Consider the following 18,940-nt stretch of genomic DNA (forward strand, 5'->3'; position numbering starts at 1 on the left):
CTTTTTCTTTCTGCCTCTCCCTCCCACTTATCCTCCACTCTTCTCCATTTCACTTCTTTCTTTTCTTCTTCTCTCTTTCTTTTTGTACCTGCCTTTGAAGTGAGGAAGTGTGCCGTAAATCTTGCAGAAGAAAAGCAGCAAAGGCCGAAGACGAAGAGAAGGCTTTATGGATAGAGAAAGAGAGGGCGGGGAGAAAGGAGTGCGAGGAGTTTAGACTTCTGCACCGTTTCCTCTCTCTTCAGTCTTTCTGTCGTTTTTGCCTGCGTTGTCTCTCTTCTCTTCTTCTCTCCCCTGTTTTTCTCAAGCTGGTCATCTCCAGAATGAATAGAAGGCTTGTACTTACAATCCTGGCCCTGAATGTTGGTAAGTCTTTATTTAAATACAGTCTTTCCGTGAGTCCATTATGAGACACAATTTTCTCATGTTCTGATACACTATACTGACACTGACAGTTGAACTTGAAGCAGCAGAATTGTAGTCATTGGCTGCGTCCCTATTCCCTATCAGAGATGGGCAGTATTTCTGTTACATGTATTTGATATATGTATTTCAATTACTTCTGAGTATTTTAAAATGTGTATTAAACTGGGCTAAACTCCAATGTATTTTGTGACAAGATACTTTCGAGAGCTGCAATTTTTATTTTCAAAATACAATTTCTATACAATTTCTTTAATTGCGGTTCACAATTTTGTGTCCCCCTTTCTCCCTGTATTGGTATCAGCATTTTGATGGCACTAAGGTGTACTAAAAGCATCTGCTAAATCAATTAAAATATAAATGTAAATGTGAAATTGTACAATTGCAAAGGATGCTGAGTATTATTCTAATGAAGTCCAACCCGAAACAAGGCCAATAATAATACCAGGTGTGCTTTGCAGATAATTTTGGTATATTAATTTTCACATATTTATTTACATTTTGGTCATTTAGCAGACACTCTTATAGAGAGTGACTTACACTCAGTGCATTCAACTAAAGTAGATTAACAACAACATATCAAAGAAAATAAATGTGTATTTGTCACATGCTTTATAAACAAAAGGTGTAGACTAACAGTGAAATGCTTACTTACGGGTCCTTTTCCAACAATGCAGAGTTAAAGTTAAAAAAATATATAAATATAAAATATAAAGAGTGACACGAGGAATAAATACACAGGGAAAAACGAATAATAATAATGAGTAAAAATAACATGGCTATATACAGGGAATACCTGTACCGAGTCGATGTGCAAGGGTACGAGGCAATTGAGACACAGTGCAATCGGAAAGTATTCAGACCCCTTGACTTTCTCCAAATGTTGTTACGTTACAGCCTTATTCTAAAATGGATTAAATAGATTTTTCCCTCATCAATCTACACACAAATATCACATTTCCATAAGTATTCAGACCCTTTACGCAGTACTTTGTTGAAGCACCTTTTGCAGCGATTACAGCCTTGAGTCTTCTTGGGTATGACGCTACAAGCTTGGCACACCTGTTTTTGGGGAGTTTCTCCCATTCTTCTCTGCAGATCCTCTCAAGCTCTTTCAGGTTGGATGGGGAGCGTCGTTGCACAGCTATTTTCAGGTCTCTCGGGATCAAGTCCAGGCTCTGGCTAGGCCACTCAAGGACATTCAGAGACTTGTCCCGAAGCCACTCCTACATTGTCTTGGCTGTATGCTTAGGGTCGTTGTCCTGTTGTAAGGTGAACCTTCGCCCCAGCCTGAGGTCCTGAGCGCTCTGGAGCAGGTTTTCACCAAGGATCTCTCTGTTCTTTGCCCTGTTCATCTTTCCCTAGATCTTGACTAGTCTCAAAGTCCCTACATTTGCAAACATTTCTAAAAACCTGTTTTCATTTTGTCATTATGGAGAATTGTGTGTAGATTGATGAGGATTTTTATTATTTAATCCATTTTAGATTAAGGCTGTAACGTAACAAAATGTAGAAAAAGGAAAAGGGTCTGAATACTTTCCGAATGCACTGTAGCTGTGTACATATAGGTAGAGTGACAAGGCAACAGGATCACAGTCACAGCACGTAAAACATTTCTGTAACTGTTACTGAGAATGTTGACGCTGTTCGGGCCGGCTACTTGCAAGTGTATTTCTGTATTTTAAAATGCAAAGTACATGTATTTTCATAAAATACATTTCTAAATAAAAGTATTTTGTAGTTTATTTTGATACATTGATCTTTATGGTATTTTGTAATTGTATTTAGTCATTTATGCCCATCCCTGTTCCCTATGGGCCCTGCTTAAAGGTAGTACACTATAGGATGCTGTTTGTTGTTGTTGTTGTTGTTGTTGTAGTAATAGTAGTAGTAGTAGTAGTAGGAGGAGTAGTAGTAGTAGTAGTAGTAGTAGTAGGAGGAGTAGTAGGAGTAGTAGTAGTAGTAGTAGGAGGAGTAGTAGTAGTAGTAGTAGTAGTAGTAGTAGTAGTAGTAGGAGTAGGAGGAGTAGTAGGAGTAGTAGTAGTAGTAGGAGGAGGAGTAGTAGTAGTAGTAGTAGGAGTAGTAGTAGTAGTAGTAGTAGTAGTAGTAGTAGTAGGAGTAGTAGTAGTTGTTGTAGTAAATATCATCCATTGATCTGATAATTACCCTTATGACCTCATCTCTCAGTAAAGGTTGTTGGATTAATTGATAGATTAGAGAGGGTTTAGGCTAATCCAGGCCAGTTTTAGTCCTTTAGTCCTGCCGCTGCAGGCGGCCAAACATTGCCCGTTAGACTTTTGAAAAACTGCCTCTGTGATTAGTAACTACCGCATGACATGTAATATTGATTTTTAAAAATCTAATCAAAATATATATTTTTTCCCTCTCTCTCTCTCTCTCTCTCTCTCTCTCTCTCTCTCTCTCTCTCTCTCTCTCTCTCTCTCTCTAGTAACCAATGAAATCAAGGTATCCACCTCCCAACCCCTCACACCATCCAACTCCACTTCTGCTACCTCCACTCACCCTGCTCCCACCACTTCTTGTGTGTGTAATATCTCCACTTCCTGTTCATCTCCGACCCAGCCCGAGTCTCCGCCACCTGCGCTGGGTGTTATCAAGGTCAAATGGGAAGCGAAATCCTGTAAGGGGGACATACACCTGTCTCTCCTCTCGTCCCATTCCTTACCGCTCTGCTTTAACAGTTGGACCCATCGTAGCCTTCAACATGCAGGGTTGTGTAAGAGGAAGGGCTGTGAGGGCTCCGCAAAGTGGACTAAGACCCCTGCTAGCTCTAAGGGTTACCAGATCGATAGGGATGGAAGGGTTACCAATAACTCCTGTACAACACTGAGGATCCAATGCGAAGGTGAGTCCTGTATGTTTGTGTGTCCTTTCTGCATATATTTCTCTAAGTGTCTGACAGCGGCTTTAAATACCACACATGCGTACAAGTACACTTTTTATATATTTTTGTCAATGTTTTATAAGGTGCTGTAAAACAATAGCCTGGTTCCATATCTGTTTAGTTGGTAAGACTGTACAAACAGATCTGGGACCAGCCTAGTAAAGTCATGGTTAAATATGAATCTCATCTCCTCTCCACTCCAGTCGTCCCAGATCAGTTAGTGGGCTATAAGGTGGTGACTGGTTTGCTGTGTGTTCTGGTGCTGGTGGTGCTGATGGTGCGTTTCGGGCAGCCCTCCCTCAAGGCCCTCCGTAGGAGACGTGAGTACTAGACACCTGGGCCTGTATCCACAAAGCGTCGCAGAGTAGGACTGCTGATCTAGGACCTGTCCATATACTCGTATTCATGATGATCTAAAAGGCCAAACTGATCCTAGATCAGCACTTCTACTCTGAGATGCTGTGTGGTAACGTTCCCAGATCTAAACACTTAACACATGAACGTACATTTAGGACGACAACAAAGCACTTAAATTGCTGCGATAAAGTACTTCAAGAAAAAAGTCCACAGTACTTGGACCAATCCAATAGCAGTTGATCAAATAATGTGTCATAAGGTCATTGCAGAAAAGAAAAGGATATTGATACCAGGGTTGGTGTGGCATTTATTTGATTCACATTTAGTCAGTTATGGATCAAGTGTTTGTTTGTCATTGAGGCATGTTATCTTGGTATTGTGTGTTGGTAATATAACATTATAACATGACCTCTAATCAACATGTTAATGTCTGTGATTCAGTGTCAGACAAGAGACAGAGTCGGTGGATCGGACCTACGCAGAGCCAAAGTGGTGAGTCAATGACTCCTAGACACACGCACACCCACCAGGCCAAGTTGCAGGCCTAAGTAGGAGAGACGTGGAATCGTTGAATAATGCATTGAGTTGATGAGTTCATGTTACACACACACACAGATTTCGGTTGTTCTCTCTCAAATAATGCAATATCTTGGCAAGCGATGTAATCCATAACCACCTCTTCCCCCTCCTACGTCTGTCTGTCTGTCTGTCTGTCTGTCTGTCTGTCTGTCTGTCTGTCTGTCTGTCTGTCTGTCTGTCTGTCTGTCTGTCTGTCTGTCTGTCTGTCTGTCTGTCTGTCTGTCTGTCTGTCTGTCTGTCTGTCTGTCTGTCTGTCTGTCTGTCTGTCTGTCTGTCTCACAGTCTCCTACCATAGAGGGAAGGCTGGACTCCAACTTAACGACAACACAGACAAGAGACACTCCTACCCTGGTGAGGCTCTCACACACACTCACACTCACACTCACACACGCACGCACGCACTCACTCACTCACGCACGCACGCACGCACACACACACACACACACACACACACACACACACACACACACACACACACACACACACACACACACACACACACACACACACACACACACACACACACACACACACACACACACACACACACACACACACACACACACACACACACACACACACACACACATACACTCTTCCGCTCTCCACTCTTCTATTAACACGGGCGGAAGCCTAACCTGAGAATTGTGTGATTTACACAAACTTTGAATGACGCATGCAAAGGTATCTCGAGTTTATTACTGGACCCTAAAGCGTTACATTCCCTCTCGTTCTCCCAGGATTGGAGAGGCTGACGGTGAACACCAGCCGAGAGCCTTCGTCTAACAGAAACAGTGATTATGACTCTTATAACTTGTGATCATCATCATCATCATCATCGTCATCAGTCATATCCTTCATTCACTATGACAATATACTGTACATGTATTTTTCATATTTTATTCTATTTTTTATATTTTGTTATATTTTTTATGCTAAATGTAATATTTTTTTAAGCACATAATATCATTTTTGGGGGGGTTTTTGTACGTAATTCAGTCATTTACTTCTTTTATTGAATAAATGTAAAGTTTGTTGTTGAATAAAACATTTGGACCTCATACTTATAAGTGAACAGGATGCTCAAGAAGGCAATGAAAAGCAGGATGAAAGAGAGAGGGAGAGAAAATAGTGTTGTGAGAAAGAAAGGGGGATAAAAAAAGATGTAGAGACAATGGAGGTGATGAGTGAGGGGTCTCGCGCGCGCACAAACTTCTGATTTCTGCAACGATGTGGCTTCCTGTGCCGTTGACACCAACATCCTGTTTCTGTTATTTCTGTCACACTGCCGTTTCCCTCGTTCTCTCGTTCTAAATTGATGTTCACCGTACACCTCTGTCGCTCATCTCATCCTCAAATAACCTCCATCACCCTTTTGTTTTCTTCTTCCTCCATCCGTCATTCCTTTCTTCATAACCCCCCTCTTTTTCTCCATCTTCATAACCCCCCTCTTTTTCTCCATCTTCATAACCCCCCTCTTTTTCTCCATCTTCATAACCCCCCTCTTTTTCTCCATCTTCATAACCCCCCTCTTTTTCTCCATCTTCATAACCCCCCTCTTTTTCTCCATCTTCATAACCCCCCTCTTTTTCTCCATCTTCATAATCCCCCTCTTTTTCTCCATCTTCATAATCCCCCCTCTTTTTCTCCATCTTCATAATCCCCCTCTTTTTCTCCATCTTCCTGTCTATTCATTTGGCTGTCGTGTTTCCATTTTTCAAATGTATTTTCTCAAAATAAGACTGTTGTTGTGGAGGAGCTTGTTCTTCCGTATCTTTTCATGTCTCTTTTGAGTTGAATGAAAGAATGTTTTCTGTCTGGAAGTGGAGAGGATTGTGCTGACGGCATCTTATTGTAGACAAACATTGTTTGGCAAACCGAGCCTCAGTCAATCTTCCATGTGTGTGTGCGTGTGTGTCAAAAGGTCAAATACAGGGTGCTTATACATGTCCTTTTTCACACATGTACAAGAGTGCAACCTATAGAGGTTGTTTTTTGCATATTCTATTCCCCCTGAGACACCCTTGGAGAGTGGGGTCACGGTGTGTGTGTGTGCATGCATACATGAGTCTCTCTCTCTCACACACACACAATGTATAGTTGTCTTCCATGCCAAATGGTGTGTGTGTGTGAAAGAGAGAGACTAATGTATGCACGCACACACACACACACACACCGTGACGTGTGTGTGTGTGTGTGTGTGTGTGTGTGTGTGTTTGTGTGTGTGTGTGTGTGTGTGTGTGTGTGTGTGTGTGTGTGTGTGTGTGTGTGTGTGTGTGTGTGTGTGTGTGTGTGTGTGTGTGTGTGTGTGTGTGTGTGTGTGTACATGTGAGTGCATGCAGGGCAGTGTGTGACATAATATGTGTCTGTGAGCGAGAGTGTGTGGGTGTAGTTCTGTGTCTTCCTCTCTGTCAGGTCACGCTAGACTAGACGATTAAATCTGTCCCGTCGGAGGAACAATGACAGATGACAACAGATTACACACAGAGATTATCTCAGAAAGAGGGAGAGATGTGGAGTGAGAGGGTGATGAAAGAGGGGAGAGAGGAGAGAGAGAGGAGAGAGGGGAGAGAGAGGTGAGCGAGGGGAGAGAGAGGGGAGAGAAAGGGGAGAGAGAGGAGAGAGAGGAGAGAGAGAGGAGAGGAGAGGAGAGGAGAGGAGAGGAGAGGAGAGGAGAGGAGAGGAGAGGAGAGGAGAGGAGAGGAGAGGAAAGAGAGGAGAGAGAGATGAGAGAAAGAGGAGACAGAGGAAAGAGAGAGGAGAGAGAGAGGAGAGAGAAGAGAGAGAGAGGAGAGAGAGGGGAGAGAGAGGAGAGAGAGGGGAGAGAGAGGAGAGAAAGGGGAGAGAGGAGAGAGAGAGGAGAGAGGAGAGAGAGATGAGAGAAATAGGAGACAGAGGAAAGAGAGAGGAGAGAGAAGAGAGAGAGGAGAGAGAAGAGAGAGAGAGGAGAGAGAGAGGAGAGGAGAGAGAGGAGAGAGAGGAGACAGAGGAAAGAGAGAGGAGAGAGAGAGGAGAGAGAAGAGAGAGAGAGGATAGAGAGGGGAGAGAGAGGAGAGAGAGGGGAGAGAGAGAGGAGAGAAAGGGGAGAGAGGAGAGAGAGAGGAGAGAGGAGAGAGAGATGCGAGAAAGAGGAGACAGAGGAAAGAGAGAGGAGAGAGAAGAGAGAGAGGAGAGAGAAGAGAGAGAGAGGAGAGGAGAGAGAGGAGAGAGAGGAGAGAGGAGAGAGAGAGGGGGGAGAGAGAGGGGAGAGAAAGGGGAGAGAGAGGAGAGAGAGAGGAGAGAGAGATGAGAGAAAGAGGAGACAGAGGAGAGAGAGAGGAGAGGAGAGAGAGGAGAGAGAGGAGAGAGAAGAGAGAGAGAGGAGAGAGGATGGAAAGACTGAAGTATGATCAAGTGAACCTGCTGTAAATACAGTCACTTTGAGACATTAAGTGAGGGAGTACAAACAGAATACAACATGAATACAAGCTTTAACAGGCATACAGATATTAAAATGGAGCTCTCACTCACAGATACGCACACAGATGCACTCACAGACATGTCATGCAGTATACACACACACTGAAATATCTGTACTCGGTGAAGTCCAGTCCATGTAAATAAAGATGATTAAGTTATTAGGATGTAATAACACCTCATCTTATATTGCTTGTTCTGATATTTCTTAATTTCATGTTTTGACTTTTTTTGTGTGATTATTTGTGTGTTCATATTGTACTATTAGACACTTACTGCCCTGCCGGAGCAAGAAACGTGAACATTTCGCTGCAGCTGCTTTAACATCGGCTAATCTGTGTACGTGACAAATACAATTTGGTTTGGCCAAGATAAAACAAAAAAAATGGTAAGAAAAGAGAGACTGGGAGAAAAAGAGAAAGGAAGTCAGTGAAGTAAATGAAGAAGCTTGAGGATGCCGGGTAAAAGAAAGGAGGCAGAACGAAGAAGAAGAGAAAAAGAGATGGATCCAGGAAGACATCTGGGACTGTTTCCAATTCTACTAGTAATACGAGAATGCTTTGTGAAATGTAATGCTATGGGTTTTACGCTAATCCATCCGTGTCGGGGACGTGGGTCACGTCTAAAATGTCACCCTATTCCCTATATAGTGCTCTACTTAGTGCACTGTGTAGGGAATAGGGTGCAATTTGGGGCGCAGGCATTGTCCCTAAGCCCCTTCTGTTGGCCTATTACAGGTGTATCCCTGCACAGAAATGCGGAGAGAGGGGGAGAGAGGGATCAAAACTATCCACAATTAAATTAATGTTGCAACTCTCTCCGAGTCCTCTCAATCTCTTCACATTTCTCGATCTTGTGCTCCTCCTCTCTCTCCCCCTTTCGTTTTGATACATCCTCCTCTCATCTCAACATATTTCGAGCCAAATATTCAACACCCACCTACAGATGTGTTTGTGTGTACACTACCTGTGTTCTGTAATGGCTGCCGTCAGATGAGGATGTCGCAGGTGTGACGTCACGGTGTGACACCATCAGACACCATTTGAACTGTTGTGGGGGAATCAGAGAAGTAACATGAAAACATGGAGCAGTGGGTGTTTATACGGTGGTGGGAAATGATGGTAATACCATAGTTAGAGAGAGAGAGGTGGGGGAGAGAGAGAGAGAGTGGCAGGGGAGAGAGAGCGAGAGAATGGTGGGGGAGGGAGTGGCAGGGGAGAGAGAGAGAGGCGGGGGAAAGAGTGGCAGGGGGAGAGAGAGAGAGTGGTGGGGGAGAGAGGTGGGGGAGAGAGAGAGTGGCAGGGGAGAGAGAGCGAGAGAATGGTGAGGGAGAGAGTGGCAGGGGGGAGAGCGAGAGAAAATGTTGGGGGAGAGAGTGGCAGGGGAGAGAGAGAGAGAGAGGCGGGGGAAAGTGGCAGGGAGAGAGAGAGAGAGTGGTGGGGGAGAGAGAGAGAGAGAGAGTGGTGGGGGAGAGAGTGGTGGGGGAGATCGGGATTGGGGGAAAGCAAGGAGGAGAGGAGAAGAGGTGGGGGGGGAAAGGTTTCGCGGGTTCACTTACAGATCTGTCATTTAATCAAACCATGATTATGAAAGGATAGATGGAGAGAGGGAGGGAGAGAGAGCTCAACAGAGAGGGAAAGAGTTCATACAGGATAGTGAGAGGAAAATACAGAGGGTTAACATGGGATAGGTAGGATGTGTTGATAACAGAAGGATAGATAGAGGGAGAGAGAGAGAGAGAGTGAAAGAGGCATATTCGTGTTCTATTGCAAACCACATCACAGAGTCTACATCCGAAATAGCACCCTATTCCCTACATAGTGCACTACTTTTGACCAGAAAAGAATTTCAGACACAGTCAGGGTATGGAAGTGTTAATGTCACAGAGAGAGAGAGAGAGAGAGAGAGAGAGAGAGAGAGAGAGAGCGAGAGAGTCAGAAAACATAAAAATATATAAAACAATCTGGCCACTAGCTGAAAAAAATAAGAAAAGTTGAAAGGGATTTATTTACGTTAAGAGACTGACTGGGTAGAGGAGAGTGGTTTCAACCCCTGATGCGCCGCATTTAGAACTAAGCCTCAAAATTATTCAACTATTAAACATGAGCGGCTTAATGCAGCAGATACATAGACCATCTGATTCTGAACAGAATTGAAATCACTACGAGACGAGAAGAGAGAGCGGGGGATGGATGGAGAGATAAAGAGTGGGGGAAGGTTGGTGCTTAGCTAAAAACTTTAGGGCTAATCAATCTTGCAGAGAAAGGGGGGAGTACGTAAGAAAGAGGGAAGAAGAAAGAGAAGGGGGGGGGGAATGCTTGTAGAGGGAGAGAGGGATTATTCACCGTTTCAAATGAATAATTGCGTATTGTGTGAATCTGGCACACACAGAGAGAGAGGGAGCGAGGGAGGAAAAGAGAGAGCATCAAGTTGAAAAAGACCTAAAGATCAAAGAGATCCACAAAAAAATAGAGGGAAAGAATTCTCAACTGCCAAGAAAAGGGGAAGAACAAGAACTGAATTTAAAAAAAGTGTTTTCATGATCTCTAAAATCTCTCTGCATTGGACTTGGAATAAGCTTCTCTGCAGTTACAACCACCCGATACCAACCAACGAAAGAAGACTTCGCTTTAACATAAACTTTGGAACAGCGAACAGGAGCTGAAGCCCTGAACATACGATAACAGAACATGAAAGAGAAACGAACGAACATGGCATTGGAATAGAGAGATACTCAGAGTGAGCACAGGTGCAGAAGAGAAGAGAAGAGAGAGAGAATCGAGTGAAGAGAAAAAAGAGAAGAGAAGGAACATTTCAGAGGGTATATTATTTCTGGGTCATCACCCCCGATGAGAGGACAACACCTGCCAGGTGAGTTATGTTGTTAAGCACAGCCAGGTGGGGAAAGTTTTGTAAATAACTACATAACAGAATAATGTAAAATACGATATGTCACGTTTTAGTTTTGATAGTTGTAATTATACGAGGGCGCTGTCAGTGTACATGTGGTCCATGTAGTAAGACACTGTTCTGTCAACCACTAAAGAACCTACCGTTTCATGAGGATATCGATGATATAGGACCTACTGGTTTATGAACGACAGTTTTTGGATGTATGGTCAATAGTAGCCTACTCCCCGGACGCATTTTTTGAACGTGTGTGAACCTGAATCATCGTAACACCTCTCAACACCTCAGAGCTGTAAGGATGTTACGACACTTTTGGAGTTGTGTGGTTTTTCGGGATCCTTCAGGGGTGCAGTGATGGGTGAGCTCAGCTGCCCCAGTGCATCGTGGGGGAGAGAGGGTGTGAAGGCGCTCGTGCTCTGTTCGCTCCTAGTAGTCGGTGAGTGAGGTTATTTTTCTTCCAAAGATCTATTGTATTGATATACGTTTTTTTATGAGTATATATATACCAACAATTTATCTTCTACCCTTTTCACGTGTTTAAAATAGCTGATATGTGATCTACAGTAGGTGTAGGCCTAACAATTTATGTGAAATTGATGTGAAATATACCAAAGAGAAAGAGATACAAACCAATCAATATTTCCCTCTCCTTTTCCGTCGATCTCTTTATCTCATCCACCAGTACACACATCCCATGCCCAGCCTCCCCTCCCTCTCTCCCTCCTGGCCAAAATCACGGTCCCCCCTCCCTGGCATGCTCTGCCCCTGTCGCAGGCTGATCTTGGCCCACTGTTCTCCAACTCCAGCCCCTTCGCCTTCACCCAGTCCCTGCTCATGGTGCCTCCGGCTGGGGCAGTCTCCAAAGCGGGGGTTCGGGCTTCATTCGGGCCTTACTCTGTCAGCCAGGTAAATCAATTGGGAGCAGAATGCTGTAGATCTCCGCTTATACATTTGGAGAATTAGTTCCATAGATTTTATATTATTCCTGTGTGTCCTAAGAAGTTGCAACATAATATGTCACGCAGAGATCTTCCTCTAGCCCTCTCTCTCTCTCCTTCTCTCACTCCTCAGCTGGTCTCTGGGCCCATCCTCCCCCTCTCCCCTCCTCTGTCTGCGTCTCTCCTCTCTAAACACGTGGAGAGAGAGGGGGATGAAGGAGGAAAGGAGAGGTACAGGGTGCGGGTGTTGTTCCATGTACGAGGGGACACCAGCAGAGGGAGCTGTATCACCCTCCACGCCTTCAAAGAGACCGAGGAGCAGAAGGCTTCGTGTATCACACAGGTGTGTTCGTGCCACACACTATATTTAGCCACCATCACCTGTGACCATTCAAAAGACTGAAGCCGGACTAAACGTTTTCTTTGGAACTCTAGTGGGACTCTGAATGATGGATATGTGGTATTGTGTGTTTGTTACACTGGCCAATACACTGAAATGTTCTGTTCTATATAAAGTATGACACTTGTTCTATATAAAGTATGATACTTGTTCTATATAAAGTATGACACCTGTTCTATATAAAGTATGACACTTTTTCTATATAAAGTACGACACTTGTTCTATATAAAGTATGATAATGTTCTATATAAAGTATGACACCTGTTCGATATAAAGTATGACGCCAAATGCTCACCAATCCCTCTCTTCATCCATTCCTCATCTCTCCTTCCCAGCCTCCACTGGGTCTATGTGTGGTGACCCTGGCCCTACCGAAGGACTGGTTTGAGGCGGACCAGACCAGCCAGCCCTACCTCAGCCCCAACCAGCATGCCCGGCAGACACACCACACCCGTAATCGGGGACGACGGCACGAGGGTGGTGTCGTCGGTGGAACCGGTGGCATCCCCTTCCCAGGCGCTCTCCGATACAGCCCCGCCCACGCCGGCGACCGCATCCAGCTGTACTACTCATTTTTCGGCACAGCATCCAACCTCAAACTAGCACCCCCTAGGTGTGTGGAAGACAAATTACCGCAGTCTCAGAGAGAGTTGTTTTATATAGGAGCTGTGACTCTGAGGGAGTACAATAAGCAGAAAGAAGCCAACGGGACCAAAGAGAAAATAGGCTGTTGCAATGGACAGGAAGAGGAGGAGCTATGGTTGGATTCCAACGTGCTGATTCGCTATCGCAGGGGACCGGTCCGAGCGGGACAGCCAATAGGGGTTTCTGTGAACCTGAGGCCCAATTTCAGTGCAGAGTTTGTTGTTATCCGGTAAGTCTTTGTTACGTGATGCTCTGTGATGTAAGGGATAATCCAGCAAATTGAAAAGGGACACCTGATGACGACCTAAACACATATAGGAACACAGCAGTGTGCAGGTTCTTCTCTTTTACTGATAAATACTGTATTCATATTTCGATATCAAACCATGTCTCTCATTGCCAGTGTATCTGTCTAGTATGAATAGTATGTATACAGTATGTAGTACATGTACGTTGGGGACGGCAGGTAGCCTAGCGGTTAGAGAGGAGAGCCAGCAACCAGAGAGTTGCCACTTCGATTCCTGGGTCCGACGGGAAAAATATGTCAGGAAGTGAGCTGGCAACTGGAAGGTTGCTGGTATCAAATCCTAGATGCCATTGTCTGAAGTTGTGCCCTTTAGCAAGGCACGTAACTCCCCCCACAACAACAGCTCAACGGGAGCCTAGTGTGACAGCCCCCCGCTCCTCTCCAGAACCTGTGTATGTGTCTTTCAGAGGGGTTGGCTTAAAAGTGGAAGTCAAATTTCATTTGAACAATAAAGTGGTCTTAATTTCCATTTGAGTAATTTCCCAGACGCTCGTATTCAGGGCGACAAACAGTAAGTCACACTATATCTGTATGTATCTATTCCAGACTGAAGGTGAAGAAAGGCCTTTTGTCTCTAGTTGCCCAGCGCTCTCTGAACTCTGACCTCTGGGTTGTGAACCTGGAGAGAACCCAGGGCTCCAAACATGATGTCATCTCCATCATCTGCCACAAACTGGCCAGACACATGGACAGCGACGGGTATTACTTCATCATATATATTACTGTACAATAGAGGAACGTATTCAATTTAACCGATTTGTGACATGTCAGTTACATTTATGACAATAAACATTATTCATATTGCATGCAAGTGATACCACATATGTGGGAGAATATTACTCTATTAAATATTCCAACATATGTGATTTATTTCCATCAAATCTCTTTTTTCTTACCCTCCCCACCTCTTCTCCCTACTCTCTCTCTCCTCCCCACTCCTCACCCCTTTTCCCACCCTTCTGTCGCCGTCCTACCGCCTCCTCTCCCTCAGTCCCGCTGCTCTGCAGCAGGTTGCCTGTCTGTCAGTGGACGGCTTGCGAAGGAGTTTCGGGGTTGCCATGACGGTATCGGCCAGCTGGCGGGTAGAGTACTCAGGCCGTAAAAACCCTCCGCCACCACACGGCGGAGTAGTGAGCAGCTTCTCCTTCACTGACAGAGAGATAGTGGGAATCTCTCCCATAACTGAAGTAGGTAGAACTTTATTCAATCAGGGCCAGTTTCCCGGGACACAGAATCTCCATTGAACATGCCTCTTAGTCCAAAACTCTTAGCCAGAAAAAAATAAAAAAGAGTTCAGAACTCTTAGTCGGGGAAATTGGTTTCTTCTTGTTACATAGTCTGTATGTATGTACTATGCAGTAGACTAATGGATAATGTGATAGCCACAGCACATATCCATACATCTACGGATCTCTTAGTGTTGCGGTGGACTGTTTCTGCCTTAAAAAAAGCTCATTATGCTTATTCCTAAATAAGGCCAAAAAACGGAACTTGTTGTCATCAACACACAGAGTGGCATGATCATCAACACGGCCATCTTGACCAGCGAGCCCGTGTCACTTCCTGTCATTGTGCTGGCAGTGGGGCATGATGGGAAGGTGTCGGATATCACCGCGGCGGTGAAGTGCCAGTCGTCCAACGATGATATCGTCAAGGTAAGCAGACACGACTCTACGTACTGTATACACACACGCACAGGGCTCCTGTCCAGTTCCGTTGTTTTCTGTGGGTTTTTTACGCTGATATGAACTTTTTTAGTACATAATGTCTCCGCCATCATTTCCTATGACCGAAAACAGCTTCTGTTTACATCAGAACAGCAATCACTAACCTCGATTTGGATGACAATTTCTACTTCAACGAGTTGGCACCTCTGGACGTCGGCACCTCTGGGCGTCGGCACCTCTGGGCTAGCCCTAATCCCTGGGACGCGAAAGAGGAAGCGACGGCGCAAGAGAGGCAAACGAGTACATCACTGGGGCCGAGCTCCCTGCCATCCAGAACCTCTATACCAGGCGGTGTCAGAGGAAGGGCCCAAAAATGGTCAAAGACTCCAGCCACCCAAGTCATAGACTGTTCTCTCTGCTACCGCACGGCAGGCGGTACCGATGCACCAAGTCTGGAACCAACAGGCCCCTTAACAGCTTCTACCCCCAACCCATAAGACTGCTAAATAGCTAACCAAATATCTATCCGGACTATCTGCATTGACCCCCCTTTCAACTCATCACATATGCTGCTACTACTGCTTATTATCTATCTTGTTGCCTAGTCACTTTACCCCTACCTATATGTACACATCTACCTCAATTACACGCACCCCTGCACATCGACTGGGTACTGGTACCCTTAGTATTTAGCCAAGTTATCGTTACTTGTTGTGTATTTATTCCTCTTGTTATTATTTTTATATTTGTCTCTCTGCATTGTTGGGAAGGGCCCGTATGTAAGCATTTCACTGTTAGTCCACACCTGTTGTTTTACTAAGCATGTGACAAATACAATTACATTTGTGTAGATTGATTTGACACACAATCCTCCACTCCCTTTATCACCCTCTGACTTTATTCAACAGGTGTCAAGCGATTGCTCCACCCTCTTTGTCGACGGAAGTGAATCAGGGGTGGGCAGCACCTGTGTAGGGGTGGAGTTTCTCCTGGGCACGCTCAGTGGGTCCCTGTGTCTGTCCGTGTGGGCTCCTGTCGTCCCGCTGCGCGTCTCACTGTCCGACAACGAGCTGAGCGCCATCGAGGGCTGGAACCACTACTCGGAGAACGGGTGAGTCCCCGTGCACGTGTGTGCGTGTGTGTGTTTAGAGAAAGATGAAGACACACTGAGCAGGAATGACATAAAGCAGGATTAGACATGGCCATGTCATTAACATCAAGATTCCTAATTCAGTTGATAGAACGATGGGGATTGGAACAGTTGGAACTCCCATTTTTATGTATTTTTATTTAACCTTTATTTATCTAGGCAAGTCAGTTAAGAACAAATTCTTATTTACAATGATGGCCTGGCAATATGGTCTCCTTTTAGCATAATTTCCTTTCCTAATCCATTTTTTTCTGTCTCAAGACAGAGCAGGAGGTTGAAACACCAAACCAGGCATGTTCAGTGGTGGAAAAAGTACTCAATTGTCATACTTGGGTAAAAGTAAAGATACCTTAATAGAAAATGACTCAAGTAAAAGTGAAAGTCACCCAGTAAAATACTAGAGTAAAAGTCTTAAAGTATTTATATTTAAATGTACTAAGTATCAAAAGTTAAAGTACAAATAATTATATTAAGAAAACCCCCCCAAAAATTTACGCATAGCCAGGGTCACACTCCAACACTCAGACATCCTTTAAAAACAAAGCATTTGGGAAGTGTGCGAATTGTACAATTTTCTGTCCTGCTAAGCATTCAACGTGTAACGAGTACTTTTGGGTGTCAGGGAAAATGTATGGAGTAAAAAGTACATAATCTCCTTTAGGAATGTAGTGAAGTAAAAGTTGTCAAAAATATAAATAGTAAAGTAAAGTACAGATACCCCTTAAAACGACATAAGTAGTACTTTACACCACTGGCAATGTCTGGTAGAACAGTGAAGGGCTGTGTTCCACTTGGCACACTATTCCCTATATAGTGCACTACTTTTTACCTTAGCCATATGAACCCTTGTCAAAAGTAGTGCACTATATAGGGAATAAGGTGTGATTTGGTCTACTACCAAAAAGCTTCATTCACCATACAAACACTTCAGGCAAACAGCTGGTAGAAGAGACTACTAATTCCCTAACCCAGAGCTTTAAAATAGACTCTCTGCATTTTCCACCTCTAATTCCTAATGGCACCTGCTCAACAATTCAAACACTAACATTATGACTTGCTGTCACATCTCAACCAGGGGTCAAATGGGGTCAATTCTATTTCAATTCCAGTCAATTCAGAAAGTACACCAAAATTCCATTTGTCTTCATGCTTTTCATGAGGAAAAAGTGGAATTTGATTGGAGTTTGGTTTACTTTTTGAATTGACTGGAATTGAAATGGAATTTACCCCAACCCTCAACATATTTAAGCTTATGATGTCTCCATGTTTGGTTTTGCCCAGCTTCTATGCCACATCCAGATTTGTGTAATATCTCTCACCTCCTCATCCATCCATCCATCCTTCTCTCTACCCCCACCCCCTCTCTCCCTCCCTCCCTTTCTTTCCCTGCTCCCCAGCTGTTCTCCAGTGTACCAGAGGTCCACAGTTCAGGTTCTGACCCAGTTCAGTGCTCAGGGGGGCCAGGGTCAGCTGACCTACCTGCTGGGCTCCTCTGATTGGTTTGTGGATGCCACAGAGATGGTCCGTAATTGGCTGAGGGTAGAGAATCCTCGAGTGGCGGTCCTCGACAAGCAGAGCAATCTGATTGGTCTACACCCGGGGAAAACTTCAGTTCATGTGAGTATCATGTGATACGAACAAGTAATATGATGTTGTATTTTGAATAGCATGGTGCATTTTAGTTGATGGATGGTCATTACAAATGATGAAATCTCCATTTGGTCAGATCTCAAATATATTTATTACCTATGGAAAGTAAACTTGAACAAGACACGAACAGCCAATAACTTTATTGACACCCCTCTCTTGTCTCTCAGGTCATATCAAGCCAATGGGACGGTGTTCTGGGTAGCTGTGATGTCATCGTGACCTCTGAACCCGTGACCCCAGGTGACCTCTCAGTGCAGGTTGTGGGAGGACTCGGTATGTCAATCAATGCAAGTCCTGCCCATCCTGCTGTTGTCACGGCAACAGTGACAGCATATAACATCCTCTATCACCATGGGCAGGTGAGTTCAGTGTTTTTCTTGACCCACTAACTTCACTAAAACGTTTTAGTTTTACATAACAGTAACTTCAGTGGGACATTTTTGCTTCAATGGAAGGACCTTTGTGCTTCAGTATGGTATGACACTGAGCATTTCTCTCTTTCTCCCTCCCCCTTATCTTCATTGTCCTTCTCTCTCTCTCCACCAGGAAGCGTCCATCAGTGTCTGGCTCCAGTTCAGTGATGATAGCGCCACGTTGCTCTCCACCTTCAGCCGTGGTACCTTCGCCCTTCGCCTCTCCTCATTGGCAGAGACCGTGGTTGCCGTGATGCCCGGCCCGTTGCTGCGCGTCATCGCCCAGGGCGAAGGGGGCGGGCCTTTACTGAAAGCAGAACTCCTGGTCACCACCTGCAAGCCAATGTCTAACTCCGTTGACGGGAACCTGGCCAATTCGAAAGAAGGAAGCGGAACCAGGAGGCTGGCTAAAGGATCAGGTTGGATCAGGGTGAACCTGGACTCGGAACTTCGTCCAATGGGAAGCGAGGAGGCGGACTTTGAGCTGCTCGACATGCTGGTTGAGTCATCGGATAGGGACGTTAAGTACAGCAACTTCCTGGACAATGACATCATCATAGGGAACGTCACCACCGTCAAAGGTGACGACTACTATGACAAGGCCGGCGATGGGATGATCGCCAGGAACGACCTGGAGAGAGCGGTGTTGACCCCAAATCACGAAGAGAGCGCTGTGTACTTCTCTCCCGGGGTGGAGAGAGAGAGGGAGAAGAAACTGGAGGATACAGAGCTGGGGGTGGGTGTCGGGGCAGTTCTCTCCCTTCTCTGCCTCTCCGTACTCCTCTTCCTGGTGAATTGTCTGCCCTGCGCTTTGAGGGAGAGGAGGATGAGGAGGAAGGACATGAACATGGAGGGGGTGGAGAGAGTGGTGAAGGAAGAGGGGGAGGAAGGACAAGAGGAGGAGGCAAAGGATGTTGCAGAAAAGATCGACAAAATAACATCGTACCCCAGGGTAATATCACTCCATGAGACTATTCCAGAAGAGAAGGAGGGGCAGCCAGATCAAAGCATTGACCATTAAGGCTGCATCCGAATAGGCACCTTAATCCTTTTAAGAGTTAAGAGCCCTGGTCAAAAGTAGTGCACTATGTAGGGAATAGGGTTCCATAGGGCTCTGGTCAAAAGTAGTGCACTATGTAGGGA

At 45.0% G+C, this 18,940-nt stretch overlaps 1 long non-coding RNA gene across 1 annotated transcript; it reads left to right on the forward strand.

The window, feature by feature from the left end:
- Nucleotides 1–4,123: 4,123 nt before the first annotated feature.
- Nucleotides 4,124–5,304, forward strand: LOC120035064. The gene is made up of 3 exons (XR_005474103.1): nucleotides 4,124–4,174; nucleotides 4,544–4,612; nucleotides 5,002–5,304. It is a non-coding gene; the product is annotated as an uncharacterized LOC120035064 (long non-coding RNA).
- Nucleotides 5,305–18,940: the final 13,636 nt, after the last annotated feature.

Source organism: Salvelinus namaycush, chromosome 42, assembly GCF_016432855.1.
Source record: "Salvelinus namaycush isolate Seneca chromosome 42, SaNama_1.0, whole genome shotgun sequence".
NCBI lineage: Eukaryota > Metazoa > Chordata > Actinopteri > Salmoniformes > Salmonidae > Salvelinus > Salvelinus namaycush.